This window comes from Phocoena sinus, chromosome 21 (genome assembly GCF_008692025.1).
Source record: "Phocoena sinus isolate mPhoSin1 chromosome 21, mPhoSin1.pri, whole genome shotgun sequence".
Taxonomy (NCBI): Eukaryota; Metazoa; Chordata; class Mammalia; order Artiodactyla; family Phocoenidae; genus Phocoena; species Phocoena sinus.
The window spans coordinates 5,871,932-5,892,003 of record NC_045783.1 but is presented as its reverse complement, the minus strand read 5'-3'; the positions used below and the strand labels follow the sequence as shown (position 1 = coordinate 5,892,003).

Sequence of the window (20,072 nt, the reverse complement as noted above, 5' to 3'; positions counted from 1 at the left end):
AGCAGTACTTTTGTGTGAGGATATTATGATATTAATATCACTCAGTTACCAAAAATAAAACCTTTAAGCCTTCTTAGCAAGTTTGAACAATTGCTGTAAGCCTAAACATTCTTAACTATTTCACTATCAGAGTCTTTATGCAACATATTTTATAACTGGTCCATGTTCATTTGAACTCTAGGTACCCATGTTACCTTGACACTCAAAGCAAGCTGCTAATTGCCTTGAGCCAATAAATTAGAAGAAAAAAGGGACTCCCGTGAAAGGAAAAAGGGATAAACAAGGGAAGCATATTTCTGACTTGGCCAGGTCAACTGAAAATGTTGCTAAACAAAGTTCTGAGGACCTAATTTTAATTATAAAAGAAGCACGTATTTTGGAAATAGGTGTGTATCAGCACAACTTAGCAGAAGGTAAATATCTCCAGGAGAAAGACCCTGAGATCATCAGTTTCTTAGAAACAATTCAAAAGCAAACCAAGAAAGGAAGCAGCAGAAGGGAAGAAAGTAGAAGGCCATGAAGACAGAGTGGAAGGCGTCATCCGAAACTTAACCGAAGCCTCTTGCACTTAGAGATGACTGAGGTCAGAGCCCACGTTTCATAAAGAACTGTGTTAATCTGATACCACTGAGAGCTCAGACAGGTAGAAATCCCAGGATTTACGAAAGAGGCAAGTTCTAGTGAATGACTCGTGGGCAGACAGTTGCTTCAGGCCAAGATTGAGTAACTAGGACTGGATTTACCCTCACACCTGAGACAACCAAAGATTGAACATGAGATCTGAAACAATGGCTTTCAAGACAAAAGACCCCATGCAACAAAAGACAGAGAGATGGGCATAAGTGAGGTGAGCCCTGTAACTGCCCCGGTACCACCCTGAAAGAATTTCCGGGGCTCATCTCATGTGCTGGGAAGGGAAACCCAGCCAGTGCCTGCTGAACTCCCTGGGCTGAGGGCACAGAGAGACCTAGAAGGCCAACGACTGGAGATCCAGAGAGGAGAGAGCTGAACAGAGAGAGCGAGCTCTGGGGCCCACGCAGGGTCTGCCTGGAGTTTCAGGCAGGAAAAGACCATCTGAAAAGATCAGGAAGAACATCACCATGACTCACACAGAGCTGGAAACGGTAACCCTTCCACCCTCCAGGACGCTGAACCAGGAGTCTTTGGAGAAATGGCCAATTCTAGAACTGGCAGGAAAGATACAGGATGAGCCTGGAGTATCTTACAGTGCTAGAAAGTAAGGAACTGCTCGAAAAACAAAAATCTATAGATAAACACGCCGATGATGCAATGTGGTTTCCTGGAACTGAAAAAAGGACACTAGGTAAGAAGTAAGGAAATCAGAATAATGTATAGACTTTGATTAATAATAATGTATCGGTATTCGCTCATTAATTCTAACAAATATGGCATACTGATGTAAGAGGAAATTAATCAAAGACACTGTGTGTAAGCAGTATATGGGAATTCTCTGCACTATCTTTTCAATTTTTCTGTAAACCTAAAATTAACATCTAAATTTTAAAGAATATAATTGGTTAAACAAAAATAATATCAATGTAGAATGTGACTTTCAGCATACAAAGACAGGTGACAAGAATCCAGACGGTGTGCTCTGGGATTTTCCTGAAGAATACCCTGTATCTATCACAAAACATCAAACTGGTAGGAGCTTGATGTCCAGAAACGAAACCAGCCATGCTGTGTCTCCATGAATTTACCACAACTATTGGTAATGTATGAAGAGCTCTAATGTAAAGAACAGAAAACAAAGATAGCTGGAAAATCCCAAATATTTGGAAATTAAGCAAATATATACCTCCTCCAGATATTCCCAAAGAGATCACAGATCATTTCATTACTAAAGCTTAACTAACACTCTTTTTGTTCCTGACATGTGCTTTCAGAGAAAATGTCTGACACATTCCACAGGGAATTTACAATTATGACTTTTAAAGGATAATCTATGTTTTGTTTTTGCTGTTGTTCTCTTATTCACCGAGATTTCACATATTCATTCATTTCCCTCAACTGGCCTTTCCTTTTTCTCCTGGTTAACTAGTCAAGCTTATATGTTAAATCAATATTAAAAGTAACTTTAAAAAAAGCTCCTCTCTTCTCATTTTTACAGATTACAGGTATGCATATTCATGAGGTTCGGGACTTGTGGTCTTCAGCTCTGTGCACCTCTGTGGCGCCTCTGGTCCTTATTCTGCACCGTGGTGCACCCCACCCCCCAGCCCCACTCTAGTCTCCACCTCCCCCCCACTACTCCCCTCCAGACTTATACTCTTCTCCTTTATTCCCAGGCACTTCCTGAAATTGCTTCAAAAGTTTCTTTCTTTCTCTTTGAGGCATCAGTCATCTTGGGTTTTGCCCAAGAAGCATTAAAATATTCCTAAAAAGTAGGTATGCTGAATTGCCATACAAATTATACATAAAACTGAGGCAAAGAGAGAGACTGAAAGATTTCCAAAATTCATATAATAGGATTCTCTCTAGTTGGCTTTCTTTGAGAATTAGAAGAAGCATATTAAAGGTGTTCTATCATAGTGAATACAGTATTAATGAATACTCTTGTCTTTAAAGTTGCTTTATTATTAGGAGCATGTACATTAAAAGTGATTCTGTTCTAATTTAGGACTACAAGAGTTAATAAGTAAGCAATGCCAAAATTTATGTGACACAAGGTGCAAAAAAATTAATGCATGTGAAGCAATAAATTAACATGGAGACAGATGGTATAACCTTCCTGTGAAATAAGATTCTAAAATTTACACTTCTCTGAAACCAAAATGTGATCACTAGAGTTCTCTCTAACAAGTCTTATTAGGACTGATTGAATTATATTCCTCTGGGTTTACAATTAATGTTAATTAACCTTCATAAAGGGCTAAAGATAAATGGCATGTGTACTGGACAAACATACCAACTGATTTTACTTAAGGTATTTTGGGGAAGAAGAAGGATAAAATATGAAGCCATATCTTAAAAATTTTTGTTTTTCTATGCATATGTGCATGTGTATGTACATGCTTGCATTTTAGCTATTTCAATTACCTGTATATATGTGTATACACACACACACACACACACACACACACACACACAATATGTTGATTTTCAGATGAAAGGGAAATGTGTGTACCTTCCTCAGCTTAAGGAGTTAACAATAGCAGGTCTTTTTTTTTTTTTAAAGACAATCACTTACCTACTACTCATAATTAAATATCACATTAAGATATTTTTTATTAAATTAATTACCTTATCATTTGTAATTTTATATGTACTGAAAACTTATCCACAAGTCAGCAAATTGCTTAGTAAAGAAAAGAAGAAAATGATCACCATAAACATTTTGTATGAGATGTTTAAATTACAATTAAGAATATAATCACATTTTCTGCTATAATAGGTGGCCGTTTACCTCTGAAAATATATATAGCCACTACCTTTTTTGCTATTCAGTTATGTTATTATAATTTCCACAATAAGAAAATATATTCTAATAAAATTAATGAAAAATATTCTAATGAAAACATGATAAAGTTATGAAGTAATTAATGTAATAAAGATTTGAAAGATCAACACTGATTTTTCTCATAGATGATTAATAATTGTCAGTGAATTAATTACATTTTTTCCCAAAACGCACTTTCTAAAACGAATCTCGGGACTTCCCTGGTGGCGCAGTGGTTGGGAATCTGCCTGCCAGTGCAGGGGACACGGGTTCGATCACTGGTCCGGGAAGATCCCACATGCCGCGGAGTAGCTAAGCCCGTGCGCCACAACTACTGAGCCTGCGCTCTAGAGCACAAGAGCCACAACTACTGAGCCCGCGTGCCTAGAGCCCGTGCTCCGCAACAAGAGAAGCCACCACCACAAGAAGCCCGCGCACGGCAATGAAGAGTAGCCCCTGCTCACCGCAACTAGAGAAAGCCCGCGACCAGCAATGAAGACCCAATGCAGCCAAAAATAAATAAATAGAAAAATAAAAATAGAACATAACGCTGTGAATCAAAGAAGGAGAAATTTTTCAAGAAAAGACAAGTGGTCCATTTTGTTCTGAGAGTTCAAAGAGAGTGAGGATAGATAAGAGACCTTTGGCATCGGGTCAGGTCTCTGACCCAAAAAAACAGTTTCAGAAGAAAGAGAAGAGGAGATACTGAAGGAGCAAAGCTAGCGGGGATGACTTCAACTTGAAACTTTCACTGAGAAACTGGAGAGATCTGATGGCACTTTAAGCAAGAAAAATGTCAAAGGCAACATTTTAAAGATAATCTGGAAACAGATCTCTTAAAAGGCAAGGGGGAAGAGACAGTGACAATGAGATTGAATATGAGAGAGAAGGTACAGTGACAACAGAAACTTCCAGAAAAGGTAGATGGGATTGAAAATAACAGATCCTTGCTTTGAAATAAGTGGGAAATGGGAGAAGAGGAAAATCTGTACAGCTCTCTTCAGTGGGCATTCGTCATTTCGATTAATCCAGAAGCCCAGCCGTCTGCCAAGAATTAGAAGGGAAGCATGCAGGATCACTGAACAACTGCTGCTCTCCACACTGTGTTCCTTCCCACTTCTTTTTTTTTTTTTTTTTTTTTTTTTTGCGGTATGTGGGCCTCTCACTGTTGTGGCCTCTCCCATTGTGGAGCACAGGCTCCGGACGCGCAGGCTCAGCGGCCATGGCTCACGGGCCCAGCCGCTCCGCGGCACGTGGGATCTTCCCGGACCGGGGCACAAACCCGTGTCCCCTGCATCGGCAGGCAGACTCTCAACCACTGCGCCACCAGGGAAGCCCCCTTCCCACTTCTTAATACCTCTTTCCTACTTCGATTTCCTTTCGTGGCATTGCCTACGCCCCAACCTTTGTGGACGTGCTGCAACATGAAACCCAGGTGCCTGCTTCCACTTAAAAAAGCTGAAGCAGCAGATCTTACTTCTCACCACCCGCTACAGCCAAGAGGAGGACATGGGACCTAAGCTTAGCCAGATTCACTCCTGGGACTTTGAACCATGATGCAAGACTGGAGAAAGGGTGGGAGTACATACTGCCCAGCAGCTGTGCCGACATGTTCCTGCCAAATAACCATTCTCGACCAGAGATCCTGCTTTCTGGCTTCCAAGCTGCCTCGGTCTTGTCCCCTCCAAAGCTGTTTCTCCAGCCTTCCTGCAATTCCATGAGCTTTTGATATCAAGCCAGTAGGTGTCATTTGGCTTAAGTTATCCATAAGCAGTTGTATTTCATGCAACCGCTCCCCTCCCGCAACACACACACAGATGTAACTGGCACAGGAGTTGAAGATCAAAGGAGGGAAGAAAGCAGCTATAATTGTGATCGTGGGATAATTAACAGAGAGACAATTCAAGGTGACAGAGAATTATCAATAGCCCTGAAAACCCTGTTAAAATGAAAGAACATACACTTACAGTTTTATCGTGGTCAAGTGTATGTAATGACCTACATGATAACTCTTTTCCACACCTTACAATCCGTATAACAAATCATGCAATGTACTCCAAGAGTTAGACGGTCAAGATGCTGGTTACCGGTCAAAGCATCGTACATTGCTTCCCTAAATACACCAATGCATTTGCCAAACAAAAATGCAGAGATATCCGCAGACAAATGATTTATAGCACGGCGAATTTTTCCAGGCTCAGCGACCTGTAGAAAAGCAGTAGATGATCATTCAAGACCATTCCAAGGTCCCTTAAACCCTTTAAACAATGGATGCCTTGGTAGCAGAAATAGCACACTGCTTCTCAAGGGCAGACTCTAAAGAGGAGAACCTGTCATTAAGAAATATGACTCCCCTGCGGTAGACTAACCCTTGATGTCTTGTAATGACAAAACAAGCAGTAGAAACCTACGAGCAAGTGCAAGAAAAGGAACCCCAGATCTAACAGCAAGGGCTGGGTTTATTCCTAATCATCTGCTTGACTAGAAAAGTCTGATACCTTTTTTCGTCTTTTATTTTCCTCATCTGTAAATGGAGGTTTTTTTGTCAAAAATTTTCACCCAGCTCAAGTCTTCCAAAATCCGTGCTGTGATTTCTCTATGTAGTTTGATTCCCATATGGTACATAACCCTAAAAATAGTATTAATGTGGGAAGAAACCTAGGAGGAGTGTGGTGACAGTCCCATGAGTTTCAGATGAGCCGTTTCATGAAGTGCCTCCCAACAGATTTCCAGAACCTTGACTCTCCTGCCACAATGAGCTACAGGGGTAATAACATGACTCACGCAAGGGCCAACGTCATAATTAAAATTCAGGTACTTCCCTGGTGGCGCAGTGGTTAAGAATCCGCCTGCCGATGCAGGGGACACGGGTTCGTGCCCTGGTCCGGGTAGATCCCACATGCCGCGGAGCAACTAAGCCCGTGCGCCACAACTACTGAAGCCCATGTGCCTAGAGCCCGTGCTCCGCAACGAGAAGCCACCGCAATCAGAAGCCCGCGCACCACAATGGAGAGTAGCCCCGGCTCAACGCAACCGGATAAAGCCCGTGCCCAGCGATGAAAACCCAACGCAGCCTAAATAAATAAATGAAGAGTTTTTTTTTTTAATTCATAAAATAGATTAGAGTTCATAAGGACATTTTAAAAACTAAAATTACACTTTGCATTTCACTAATGTACACTGTACTTTCTGTCCTCGATTTCGGGGTAGGAAACACGCTCATCTATTTTCAGGCTTTGCTTCTGTTTGTGGAGAAGATACATTTCTCTCTGAAAGCTGTTTTCTGAGTATCATGGTAACCACATCCTTGCTGTTAAGTCTGTCCTGTCAGATGCGCAATTTAAGACATTTGCAAATGCCACCTAAGATCACACTAAACAGACCGGAAAGGGCGTGCTTTCATACGAACGTGGGACCATCGCTAGTTTAGCCAAAATGAAATGCCAAGAACGGGGAAGAGGAAGGGGGTTCAACCAGTACCACTTTTGTCACTGCTCTGAACAATCCAGTTCTCCTTTTCTTTTTCTTTTTTTTTTTTCTCTGTCTATCCTCAACTGCTGTTTGCACCTCTCCTGGTTCTGTGCACCAGGGTTGAAGCCCATCCTTAGAAAAGAGAAGGACCAGAAATGATAAGATTCCAGCTAAGGGGTAAGAAAGGTAAAAAAAAGACCAGTGACACTGTCCCCATGGGATTCTGCACAAGCAGAGTGTGTCTCAAGGTCCAGTTCTGGAGGCTCTAGAAGTATTACTAGAAAGAGTACACTTTGATGAGTCCCGGCCATCAGGGAAATGAAAGTCAGTGGATGTCAAAGAGCAAATCCAGCCAGAGGTGACATCGGCCCTGAGGTGAAGGCAGCAGCAGATTCATCTGTGGGCACATGGAAGGCACAGGCCACTGCGGTCTCCTCTGGGGAAGAAGTTTGCTTCCTGCTTCAGCTCCAGGAGAAGAGTGGGGACAGTAAATCAGAGTCGTTTTAATGTGGCAGTCAAAACAAATGACTCTAGGGCTTCCCTGGTGGCGCAGTGGTTGACAGTCCGCCTGCCAATGCAGGCGACGCGGGTTTGCGCCCCGGTCCGGGAAGATCCCACATGCCGCGGAGCGGCTGGGCCCGTGAGCCATGGCCGCTGAGCCTGCGCGTCCGGAGCCTGTGCTCCACAGCGGGAGAGGCAACAGCACTGAGAGGCCCGCATACCGCAAAAAAAACCCAAAAAACAAATGACTCTAGATGTAGCAGGACAACAATCTAGCTGCAGTGTTCTACACCTTTATAACAAAACAGGTCAGTGTTCTACACCTTTATAACAAAAAAGTCAGTAATGTCATAGAGGAACATCAAAATAGTGGAGGAAATGGCTTTCTTTCCTCTGCTAAATGTTATGTATAGGAAGTTCATGTTATTTCTGGTAAATATTTTTGGTTAAAAAATAATCCTATTTTACTATTGAATGTTTGAGAAAATCAAAATAATAAGGATAATAATAATACTGAAACAGCTTTTTCTAAACACCTGCTATGTCAAGCAACAATCAACATATAATTTGGAGTCAACAGAGTTAAAAAAATATTTAGTGGGGGCTTCCCTGGTGGCGCAGTGGTTGAAAGTCCGCCTGCCGATGCCGGGGACACGGGTTCGTGCCCCGGTCCGGGAAGATCCCACATGCCGCAGAGCGGCTGGGCCCGTGAGCCATGGCTGCTGAGACTGAGCGTCCGGAGCTTGTGCTCCGCAACGGGTGAGGCCACAACAGTGAGAGGCCCGCATACCGCAAAAAAAAAAAAAAAAAAAAAATTTAGTGGAGTAGTTGATTAAACTAATTTACACCTAATTTTTTTAGATTAATAGTTATACATTTATAAAGAAATATATATTTATCCTTACAAACAGATGTATAATTTTCATTTTTTACTTTAACGTGAATATATTAGTAGTAATTTATTATCATTCTAATCAATTAAAATTAGAAACCCTATCACTCATGTCATCCATTTCCAGTTAATATAAGGCAAAAAAGAATATACATTTTGTCTAAGATAGTGCACTTCTTTAATAATACCTATTATTATTTTAGTGACATCATTTGTCTGTAATATTTCCCATGAGGTCTGCTGTATACTTATCAAAATATTTAGAGGCAGCTGACACAACTAGTAATTTAATGCATGAGTGAGCACTGAAATTATTTTATGGTACTGGATGGTTAATAAAACTATCAGTAAAGAATGGTAAGGATTCAATATTAATATCTTGAATTTATATAATGGTGAATTTCACATTAAATAAAAACCGAAAAGCTCATCCTTCTTCATATTATTTACCCTCAGAGTTCTGACATAGTTAAAATTTTTCTTCCACATATTTCAAAAGATTGCCATAGAAACTCAGCCTACCATTTTTATAAACTTTGAAATTTAAAATTTCCCCTTTATCCATTTCATCCTCTCTTTGGAATCTGATGGTTTGCTTTACTTTATTTTCCTCAGTCATACATTTAAAAAACATTAGTATATATACTATGATCTAGGTATTATGCCTGTAATGAACACCTAGCTCACAGTATATATATTAATATTTATACTGTGTAAGGAACAAGGCTAAAAAGAATTCGCAGTCTGGCAGGGAAACAGATTTGTAAAATAAAAATATCATGAAAAAGAGGAATGACAGAGGTGTCAGGAACTTACAATGGTTACACAGAGGAAGATTAAACTTCCACTGGGAGAAGTCAAGGAACATATCAAACAAGAAAAAACACGGGGAGGGTCCTGGAGAAACGAGGAGGAATTCACCAAGCAGTCAAGGTGACAAGCAGCGGCAACAATTTATGCAAATTTTTAAAACTCATGAAATTGCACGACATGATCAACAATATTTAAAGACTCGTGTTTTAATGCACACGGAAGTGCAAGGGGGAGAGATGAGATCACATTGCTCAACAGTAGCCAGAGGCTAACCGTGGAACACGCACCCTCTTAGAGAACTTATATCACTTCCTGAAGCCAGTGGAAACCCACAGGATCAAAACATGAGATGATAATCCACCCAATTTCTTCTGCAGCATATTGGTTTGGGACTCTTTGTCCTGAAAATATGCACATGTAAGCGACTACTCTAGATTATCACTCTAGTACAACAGAAATATAAAGGGAGCCACACATGTAATTTTAAACTTTCTAGTAGCCCAACTTTTAAAAAGTAAAAATAAGAGGAAATTAATTTTAATAATAAAATGTATTTAACCCGCGATCCAAAGGATTCAAATATTACTGCTGCAAATCTAATCAATATTAAAAATTATTAAGAAGATATTTCACGTTGTTCTTTTTTCTTCCTCGGTCTTCATCATCCACTATGTATTTTTCTGCTTACAGCGCGTCTCAACGTGGATGCTGAATTTTCATCAGAAATACCTGATCTGTATTTGTACTTCACAGAATTTACAGTAGGAAAAGTAGATTCACACTTCCAAGTTATTCCAAACATAGTTAAAAGTTTCCTAATAACTGAATTGGATATCAAAAAATCATCTTCTTTGATTTCTGCAATAATATTAATAAAACTGATTCACGTTTGTTAGAATAATAGATTTGGATGTAAACAAAAGCTTATCAGTTTCAAAACCATGTTTCAAAGGTACACCTGTCCAAGGTAAGTAAATTAACTAACTTTTGTGTTAACTCAGTATTAATACCAAATTTAGAGATATCGTATGAATTGAAAAGCAACTCTAAATCTATCAATAGCAAGAACGTATGGCTCAAATTTTTCTTGTTGGCTTTATAGCCAATTTATATAATTCTGGTAACTACAACTAAAATGTTCTACACACTGACTCCCATTAGAAAACTGTAAAAAATCATTACTGATTTGTAGTATGAAGTTTTTATTTCAAAATAAATCCTCACTGCTATCTAGTTAAATCAAAAAATAAACTTTGACTTTCCTTGGAGCTTCAAATTTGGCTTACGTGTATGCAATGTGATACTGACGACAAAATGTAAATAACATTGCCAATTTTGTCTCTGATTTTTAAATATTTGGCAAGCATTGTTTCTGTTTCAAGAAATTTTGAATGGAGTTAACAGAACTGTAGAGTCTATAAAAAATTCTTCATGACTCAACTAGCAAGCACTGGCAAAGAACGCAAGATGATTGAATTCATTGTCTTCTACTTCTTTCAACATTTCCATAACTAGTGATGATTCAGGTCATTTACACATACATTCTGAACCATCTTAACAACTGCATCTATGACTCTTTCCTAGAGTCTGCTTTAGGAAACTGAGCACAAAAATTTTCAAAATGTATCACGCAATGGAACAGAGCAGTGAGGCAAAGGTCAGTCTCTTGTTTTAAAATTCCAATACATCTGATGTTTGACCTAACATACCGGGAGCACCATTTATTGTTAGAGGTTTTTTTTCATATCAACATGAAATGCTTCTTTGACATATGTCAAATACTCAAAAATGCCTACTATGGAGTTCAAATGTGTTTTTAAATTTGGAAGTCCTTGGAGACAAAATGGTAAAATGAAAGAGGCAAAACTAAGTGCTGGTGAGAATACTGAGCAACTGGAACTCTCACACACCTGCTGGAAACAATGTCAACTGGAAAACTCTTTGGTATTAGATACTAAATCTGAGCATATCTAAAGCATGACTCAACAATTTCACTCCTCAGGAATACACCTTTTGGGAATGTATACATGTATGCACAGCAAAAGATGTATACAACGTGTTCAAAGTGGCCCTTTTCACAGTATCCAAAGCCTGGAAACACCCCAAATATCCATTCATGTCAGAAAAAAAAATGTAATGATACAATGAAATACTATAAAGCAATGAAAATGAGTGAACTACTACTGTATGCGACAAAAAGGAACAGTCTCACGAGAAGGAAATTAGGTGATGGAAGCTAGACGCTGCAGAGTTCATACCTAGTGAGGACTCATACGTACAAACAAACCACTGGCGAGTTTCACACAGAACAAGAGAAAAGGCAAAGAGTTCTAGATGCAATAGAGTATTACTGTGAGAAAACTTTTGAAACAAGAAAACACTAAAAACAATTTCTTAAGTATATTCAAAAATGTGGATGAAATGGACATTTTAAATGTTTCAAAGGGAAGAGCAAACTTGAATATCATTATAACAACTTAAATAACAAATCAGTAGTTTAAAATTTACCCACTGACTAATACCAAGAGGCAAACCGTATTAAATGAAAACCCCACGAAAACTTTAAGGAAAGATAATCCCATTTTAAACAAACTGTTTCGCAGAATAGAAAGCAAGCAAAGTTTGCAATTAAATGTGATGATACCAGATCAATCTTAATGCCAACAGTAGATAAGGACATCATCAAAAACAAATTTTAAGATGGATTTTATTTATGAATAGAAATTCAAAAAATCTAACTTAAAATGTAAAAATAATACATAATAACTAAGTAGAATTCAAGGATGGCTTAACGTATGAATACAAAGATGGGTGAACGTTAGAAAATCTTACGCTAATACACAGATATTATACCATGTTCCCTAGTAAAAAGTCAATTTTTAAAGGTGGGTATCTTCCCCATAATTCTATAAATGAATGCAATTCATACTGAATTCCCAAAGGCTGAATCTGAGATAATACAGAAACAAAAAGAGCCAAATCTGAGATAATACAGAAACAAAAAGAGCCAAAAATAGGTGAAGTAGCTTTAAAGAAACAGAAGAAGAAAGAATAACAAAAACATGGTGATATTGCCATTCACCAATTGAAGAATGGAAGAAAAATATAGAGCCCCGGATATAGATCCGTGCTTATATGGAAACTAGACTTAGGAATGAGGTAACATCATCAATTAGAAGGGAAAGATGTGCTGGATAACAGACTAACCATATGGTTAAAAAGGAAAAATAGACACTACCTCAAACTACCCCACCCATACAAACACAACAGGTGAGCAAAAGACCTAATGTAAGAAATAACACTTTAAAACTTTCAGAAGAAAATTAAAGAGATTAACTTCATGCCACCAGGATGGAGAAGGATTTTTTTTTACAGAAATGAATAACACAAACCATAAGGAAACATTACTACATCTGATCACATTAAAATTAAAAACTTCTGCATGAAAAAGTATCATAAAAAAGAGAAAAGATAAGTCACAGACTGTACAAATGATTAGTGTCCAAAATATGTCAAAATATACTACAAAACAATAAACAAAAGACCCAAAATTCAGTGGGAAAAATGACCAAATAATATTAATAAGTCATACACAAAACTGGAAAACCAAATGGCCAAAAAGCACATAAAAATATGCAGGCCCATTAATAATTAGAGAAAAGCATAATAAAATAGCAGTGAGATTCTACTGCTCAGCCAGAAGACTGGCAAAATTTAAGTTTGATAACAGGAGGCATTGGAAGATGTAGGGAAACAGAAACTCATACAGTACAAAGTACAAATGTATACAAATAATTTTTGGAGACCAACTTAACAATACCTAGTACATCTGAAATGGTAGTTTTGTTTTAGAATAAATACCTATGTAACAGATATTTATACTTATGTTTTGACAGTTCTACTGCAGTAGTTATAATAGGAAACCCAAGTAATTAAACTGTCCACCTATAGAAGATTCAATATGGCCTATTCATACGAGACACCATATGCACAGCTGAAAGCAAGGAACCGGATGCATCAAGAATGAGAAGTTTAAAAAGCAAACTAATAAAGATCACGCGCATAGCATGATGTCATCTGTGTAAAGTTTAAAGAAAAATATCAAAATTATAATAAATTATAGACATGGATACTCATATGTATACAGATATATAGATATCTGAAAAAAGCAGCCCTTGACATCTGTGAGTGGACCTGGTTCTATCAACTAGGACCTGGCCTGGTACTTCCCTCTATGAGTTTCATAGCACATGGCCTTTATGTTCTTCCGTTGAACATAAATAACTTCACAAAACGTCAACATCAAACAAGACCACACCGTGACCATTATGGATCAAGAGAAAAAAATAAGACCACTATGAATTCACGCTGAACAAAGGAAAACCAGGAATATTGACCAAGCATCCCCTATCCTGGCTAATACAACCGACTGTTGCTTCTTTACCAATTACAGCTTTAGTCTCATCACGTCCTTCCCTCCTTTTAGGTAAGATTTATTAAGATACTCAATAATAGAATTATTCCTGCTTCCTAACAGTAAACAATTCAGAGCAAAGCCCCATTTCCTTAAATCCTACCCCCTAATCACCTAACCCAAGTCCAACTATAAGTCCTTTCTAAGATTCCACACACTTCCCTATAATGTGCATTCTCCGTCACTGAAATACACCCAACTTATTCAAATACAGGCATGTTCCTGGTGGTCTCTGGAGGGCACGGACACGTATAATAAGTAATTAATACGAAAGCATACAAAGAAAAAAATCGCCCTAGTTTCAGGACCGTGGTTATTCCTTGGGAGAGAATAAGGAAGAAGGGCAGGTGGTGAGAACTTGAGCTATATCTTAAAAATTACTTTGCTCTCTACTCTTTTTAAAAAACATAAAGTACTGAACCAAATTCAGATGGGAAGAGCAGAGTCAGAGACTAGTCTGAAGCGTCAACTCATAATTTCAAAGCTCATTTAGATAATGATAGTACTAAATAAAGAATAAAATGAGAAGGCAAGACTATGATTCATAGTACTGCAAGCTGTGATGCTGCAGTGTTGCCAAGAGCACAAAGCAACACAAGGGACTGAAAGCTTCTGTGTGGCTTTTCCCCATTGTTCTGCATGTTGTATGTGCGTTGCCACTGAGACTGAAAGGAATCAAGAGGGCTTCGCTGGGAAGCAAGCTACCGTTTAAACCTACTGAGCATGTAACTTCGCCACCTTTCGGTCACTCAAGCAAACTACAGCCTCCACTCAAGAAGGACAAAATTCACAAAATGGCATCTTGTTAATACGAATCGTCACCTATGAGAGATGATGTCACAGATAGCCAGCATTTGAATAGTTAAAATCCTTGGATAGGAATTCAGTGTATTCTCTCGTCCCATTCCAATTTACTTTATTAGCCTTAAAAAAAAATTAGGCCTAGAAAAACAATGTGCTATTCGCTGTTTTCTGTCCCTCCCCTAGTTTTTCTCAGGTCTCAAGCATCATTTACACTCTCTTCTCTCTGCCGTGTTCTACTCTCTTCTCCCATGTGCCAAACTCTCTAACCTTCAGTGTGTAGGTCATGTGCTATTTCATAAATATTCCTGAACAGTCTTACTGGAAGTAGTACTTTTTTCTCGCTTTGTAAGAGGTGCTGAAGGAACTAATAATTTTCCACAGTGGGTCTTGCATGTCCTCGAGCCGCACAGCTGTGTCCCAGCCCCATCCTCTCTTGCACGTGGCCTTCACTCTAACGGTTCCTTCACTCCCTCTTGATAGAACTGAAACTGTGCAGACAATGGAAGTGGATGCGCCAGAACCATCTCGGAGCAACTATTCCTACTATTAGGTGAATATCAACCGTGCCCTTTTGTTAAACTTCATTAAAAATTCCGACTTTCTTCTGAGCTGTCCCTGCTGGCATTGTAAATAAAGGTTTTATTCCTGTCCTGGTTGATTTCCTTCTGCAGTTTTGATGCCGAGACTCAGGTCAGGGCTGGGTAGGCAGGCACCCGGTGGATGTCCCAGGAGCCTTCGTGACCGTGGATGGGCTAGCAGCCTCCTCCTGGCCAACAGTCTGCCGCCTGGCTTGGAAACACTGCCTAAACTTATTATTTCATCTTCATCGTCCTCGGTAGAAGGCTTTGGTCTCATTTTGTTTCTCTACTGAGAGAGGCAAATGGGATTGGAGGACAGTGGTGGCAGACCCAAGTTTCAAAGGGTCTGATTCTCAGATTCTCTTGTTTTCAACCAACTGCCTGGTCATTTCAATGAACCCGTGGGCTGTTGTCCAGCTTCTTCAACTCCGGCCGGGTTTCATCATAGACAATATTGACTCTGATGGACCATGCGAGGGGAACTTGGTGTATGAATGAAATAATCATTTGTGAGATGCCCTAGAAAAAAGGGAGTTAAAAATTCCAAATATTCAATGAGCTACATTTTTTATTGTTATGATGAGGCCTCTAACACTTAAAATTGCTTCTGTTAAGAACTCCTTAGAAAACGTAATAAATACGGGCAGTGCTAACATCCAAACTTAAACACTGTTCTCTCTCTCTCTCTCCTGGTCCAACTCCAATCAGCCTCCTTCCTGACCCCCTGTAGACTGACGTCTCCCTCCCCCTTGGTCTGTTCTTTTTTCCTGTTCCTCCAGCACATTCACGGTACTCTCTTTCCTTTTAACCACATCCCCTTGAATGCATGAGATTCCTTCCTAATGTCTTATAATACAGGTGGAGGTGAGGAAGAGCCTTATTGGTCTTATATCTTCAAATCTTAGTTTAAGTCAAATTTGCCTAACCTAGTTAAGAAATTCCCTAATCCTCCTAAGAAGAGACAGAAGTTCACTAAAGAATGTAAGTTTTACCCTAGGAATTTATAGTCTAGGATGCCTGATATCTATCAATTCACTCACCTCCTTGTGAAACCTGGAGATGCTAAAACTTGGTAAGTAAAAGCAGTGTGAAGTTATTTATTAGCAAAATGATACCAAATAAAATGATAAAAATTTGACCCCAGATAACTCCAAACTTCATGTTATATTTCTGAGATCTTACCTGTCAAAATTGGTTAGTCAAAAATCTAGTCCTAAAAAAGGATGAGTTCATCTCTGATTTCAGCAACCATTTAACTCCCACCTTCCAAGAATACTCTGGTCTCAACGACGGTGACAATTTCACCTTCTCACCTTCTTTGCTGGCAGTCTTAAGACTGAGGTGGTAGATCTAGCTGGAGAACAGAAGATAGGATGGCAGACCATACCCGTCTCTGAACTGCAAGACTTGTGTGATTTCTTTGAAGATATACTTTCACTCAAAAAAGTCACAGACCCAATTAAATGCTCTCAGATTAAGTGATTAGTTCAGTCCAAAAATGAGAAATCATCTATATCTAATCTACACAAAGTATACTGCAAGGAAAAGGACCTCTAGAAAAGAAGCAGCTGCCCTGCCTTAGCCCAAAAGATAGTCTCACAAAATACAAAAGACTAATTTTGTCTGATAGAATGAGACCTCTCTGAGGAAGTATTTGCTCCATTCTGCCCACAACTGTTTTTTTCACAAAAAGGAAGAGATTTCCATGCAATTGCAAAAGGAGAATGTTCTATTTCTAGTTGATAATGGGGCTTCATTCTCTATCATAAACCCTTCCACCTTTTCATCACTGCTTCTTCAGAGTAACGTGCTCAAACAACCAGACATACGGGTTTTCATGTTAGGACAATAAAATACTAGAAACCACTCAAAAGTTCATCAAGACGGGGTTGGTTAAGTCATTTTGGCTGAGTTCATCTTAAGGATATTCTGTGGCAGTCAGAAGAGGTTAGCTGTGCATATAATGATATGTAAAGATCTCCAACACAACATAAGTAGAAAAGAAAAAAGCTTCAGAACAATCATATCATTTAGGGGGAAAACCTATACATAAAAAAATATACAGGGGATATATGATCCCCTTTTCTCACATGAGGGGTCTTTGAAGTTCAGAGATTGAGTATCATCATATCTAAGGTCATTCAGCCAATAAGTAAAGATCCAAGTTCTATGCCAGTCTCTGTTTCCAAGACCTAAGTCAGTGTTGCTACACCACGCTGCTTCCTTGGTCAGTAGTGAGTACTGATGAGACCTGCTGTGATGGGTTCCTTGCTACATTTCATTGTGTCACCTAGTATTTCAGGGGACCTAGAATGGGATGGAGTCAGCTTCAAAGCAAACTCAAGTACAACTTAAATACAAAACAAAATCTTACTTTATCCTTAAAAGAAAATCACCTTATGATCCGGAATGTCAATGAATGCCTTGAGATTACTACTGGTGAAGCCAGCTTGTCTGAATTTTGCTCTCTTTAGTGAGTTTTCTTTATGGGATAGAATAAAGGCCAAAGGACTCCATTTGGTCAATATAAAGAACTCAAAATTCTATTTAAATTTCTCCTCTCAAAATAAATTTAGGTTAATCTCAATAAAAGTGATATTAATATAAAGAATGCATTAAAAAAATTTTTTTTTGCAGTACATGGGCCTCTCACTGTTGTGGCCTCTCCCGTTGCGGAACACAGGCTCCGGACGCACAGGCGCCGCGGCATGTGGGATCTTCCCGGACCGGGGCACAAACCCGTGTCCCCTGCATCGGCAGGCGGACTCTCAACCACTGCGCCGCCAGGGAAGCCCCTGCATTGTTTCTTTTAAATAGCGAATAAATTAATCTTTTCTAATGCCAATTTGCAGTTAACTAAAGACTTTAAAAGTAAATATTTTATGATTATTTCGAAAATGACAGATGTACTTTGTAGAAAATTTAGAAAACACAGATGAGGAAAAAGGATATCGACATATAAATGTATCACCAAGATATATACAGCTATTAATAAATTTAAACAGATGAAAGCATATTATGAAGGCTTCCCTGGTGGCGCAGTGGTTAGGAATACCACCTGCCAATGCAGGGGACACGGGTTCAAGCCCTGGTCTGGGAAGATCCCACAGGCCGTGGAGCAACTAAGCCCGTGCGCCACAACTACTGAGCCCGTGCGCCACAACTACTGAAGCTCGTGCACGTAGAGCCCGTGCTCCGCAACAAGAGAAGCCACCGCAATGAGAAGCCCACGCACCGCAACAAAGAGTAGCCCCCGCTCGCTGCAACTAGAGAAAGCCCGCACAGCAACCAAGACCCAATGCAGCCAAAAATAAATAAACAAATTAAATTAAAAAGAAAACATATTATGAGCAGGTTAAAAATTCCAGGCCAGCCTATTCATACAGTAACACATAGCCATATTCTCAATAATTGTTTCTGGTGCTTAATAATAAGAAAAGATCTGAAAAACTAATATTTATGGGATTTGTAATATTTGCTAAACTATGTTAAGTACGTTGGCATTGATCTATCATATACAAGCATAACGGCCTTTTTTGCAGTTACTTCTTCAAATTAAAACATGTTTTAACATCTTTCAAAATAACTATTCCTAATAGTACCTTAGCATAAACTCTTACCCCCAAATCTCAGATCTACCTTGCATTTGATTTTATTCTGATTTATCCTGTTTTGGCTTCTATTGGTCCTGAGCCTCTCCATTTGTGGCCTTTTACACCTGGCTTTATTAAGCAAATTTGATGTTAACATCTGGTAGTTAAAATATGATTTGCAATAGCTTTGCCAATTAAAAAGCATAATGTAAGTATGATTACTTTTGCAATGGGTATACATCTGAGTCAGCAGATCTAGATACAATTTAGTATTACTTTTATTTATTTTCTTAAAATCAACAATTCTGACTTCTAGTTTCCATCTTTCAAGAGTGGCAGGAAATTCAACTTTCATCTTTTTAGAGAGCTCCAACTTTCAGGCTGAAAAAGGCTCAGAGCTTTTCTGGACTCAAGGAGCACCAAGGTAGATGGCAAGATTGCCCCCATCTGTCTGCTCCGGTCACTCAGGTCAGAAACCTCTGCAGAGTCTGTGGCAGGCTTGGGACACTGAAGTCACAATTACCTGGGACTCTGCCACCGATAATGTTCTCTCATTGACCAAACCTTACTCAGATGCTTCTGAGCTCCTTTTCAACTGACCTTCAGGCTTCTGTGTTCATACCGACATTGTTCAATTTTAACAAGAATCCTGGTAAGTCAATTTCGCCATCCTTGATATCTGATCAGGTTCCTCACCCCTTTCCACCTCCCAGGTGATGTGTCACCTCCCTGGCCTGCCTTCAGCGAGAATCCGTTAGGTCGGTTTACTCAGCATCCCTCCTCCCCCTGAAGTTTGCTCTTAGGAATTTTCCATCCACTGATCCCCACCCTGCTCCGTGGCCGTGAACCCTCCACTTGTCCACCCTGTGCTCGGAGTTGACCCCCATCTCTCTCCCAGTGCACACCCCACTGCAGTGGTCCCCATGCCTGTCTTGATAGCACCCCCTTGAATAAAGTCTGTCTCACTGTGCCTTAACAAGTGTCATGAATAAATTTTTCCTTTAACACCTCCTGAATGCATCAGATAATAATCCTCTGAGACCCTTCATTCTGCTCGGGGAGGTGCCCAGGAGCTGGATGTGAGGCCCACCTCCCTCTGAGTTCCAGAGATCTCTGTCCTCTGCTGAGCCTCAGGCTGTCTGCAGCTACTCCAAAGCTTTCTCACCCAACTGCTGTCCTCATTCCACCTTAGTCGTGGACCCGGCATTACTGCTTAAAGAGCTGAACAGAATTCAAAGTACTGTTGCAGGAGCCCTCTACTTCTGCTTCCTGCCTTGCAAAAAAAAAAAAAAACCCAGTTAGTGCTTCCTGGTGGCGCAGTGGTTGAGAGTCCGCCTGCCGATGCAGGGGACATGGGTTCGTGCCCCGGTCTGGGAAGATCCCACGTGTCGCGGAGCAGCTAGGCCTGTGGGCCATGGCCACTGAGCCTGCGCGTCCGAAGCCTGTGCTCCGCAATGGGAGAGGCCACAACAGTGAGAGGCCCGCG

General features: G+C 39.7%; 1 protein-coding gene across 2 annotated transcripts in view; it reads right to left on the bottom strand.

The window, feature by feature from the left end:
- Nucleotides 1-20,072, bottom strand: part of GPM6A (glycoprotein M6A) — a 255,570-nt gene that overhangs the window by 158,193 nt on the left and 77,305 nt on the right. The gene's annotated exons all lie outside the window — the stretch shown is intronic.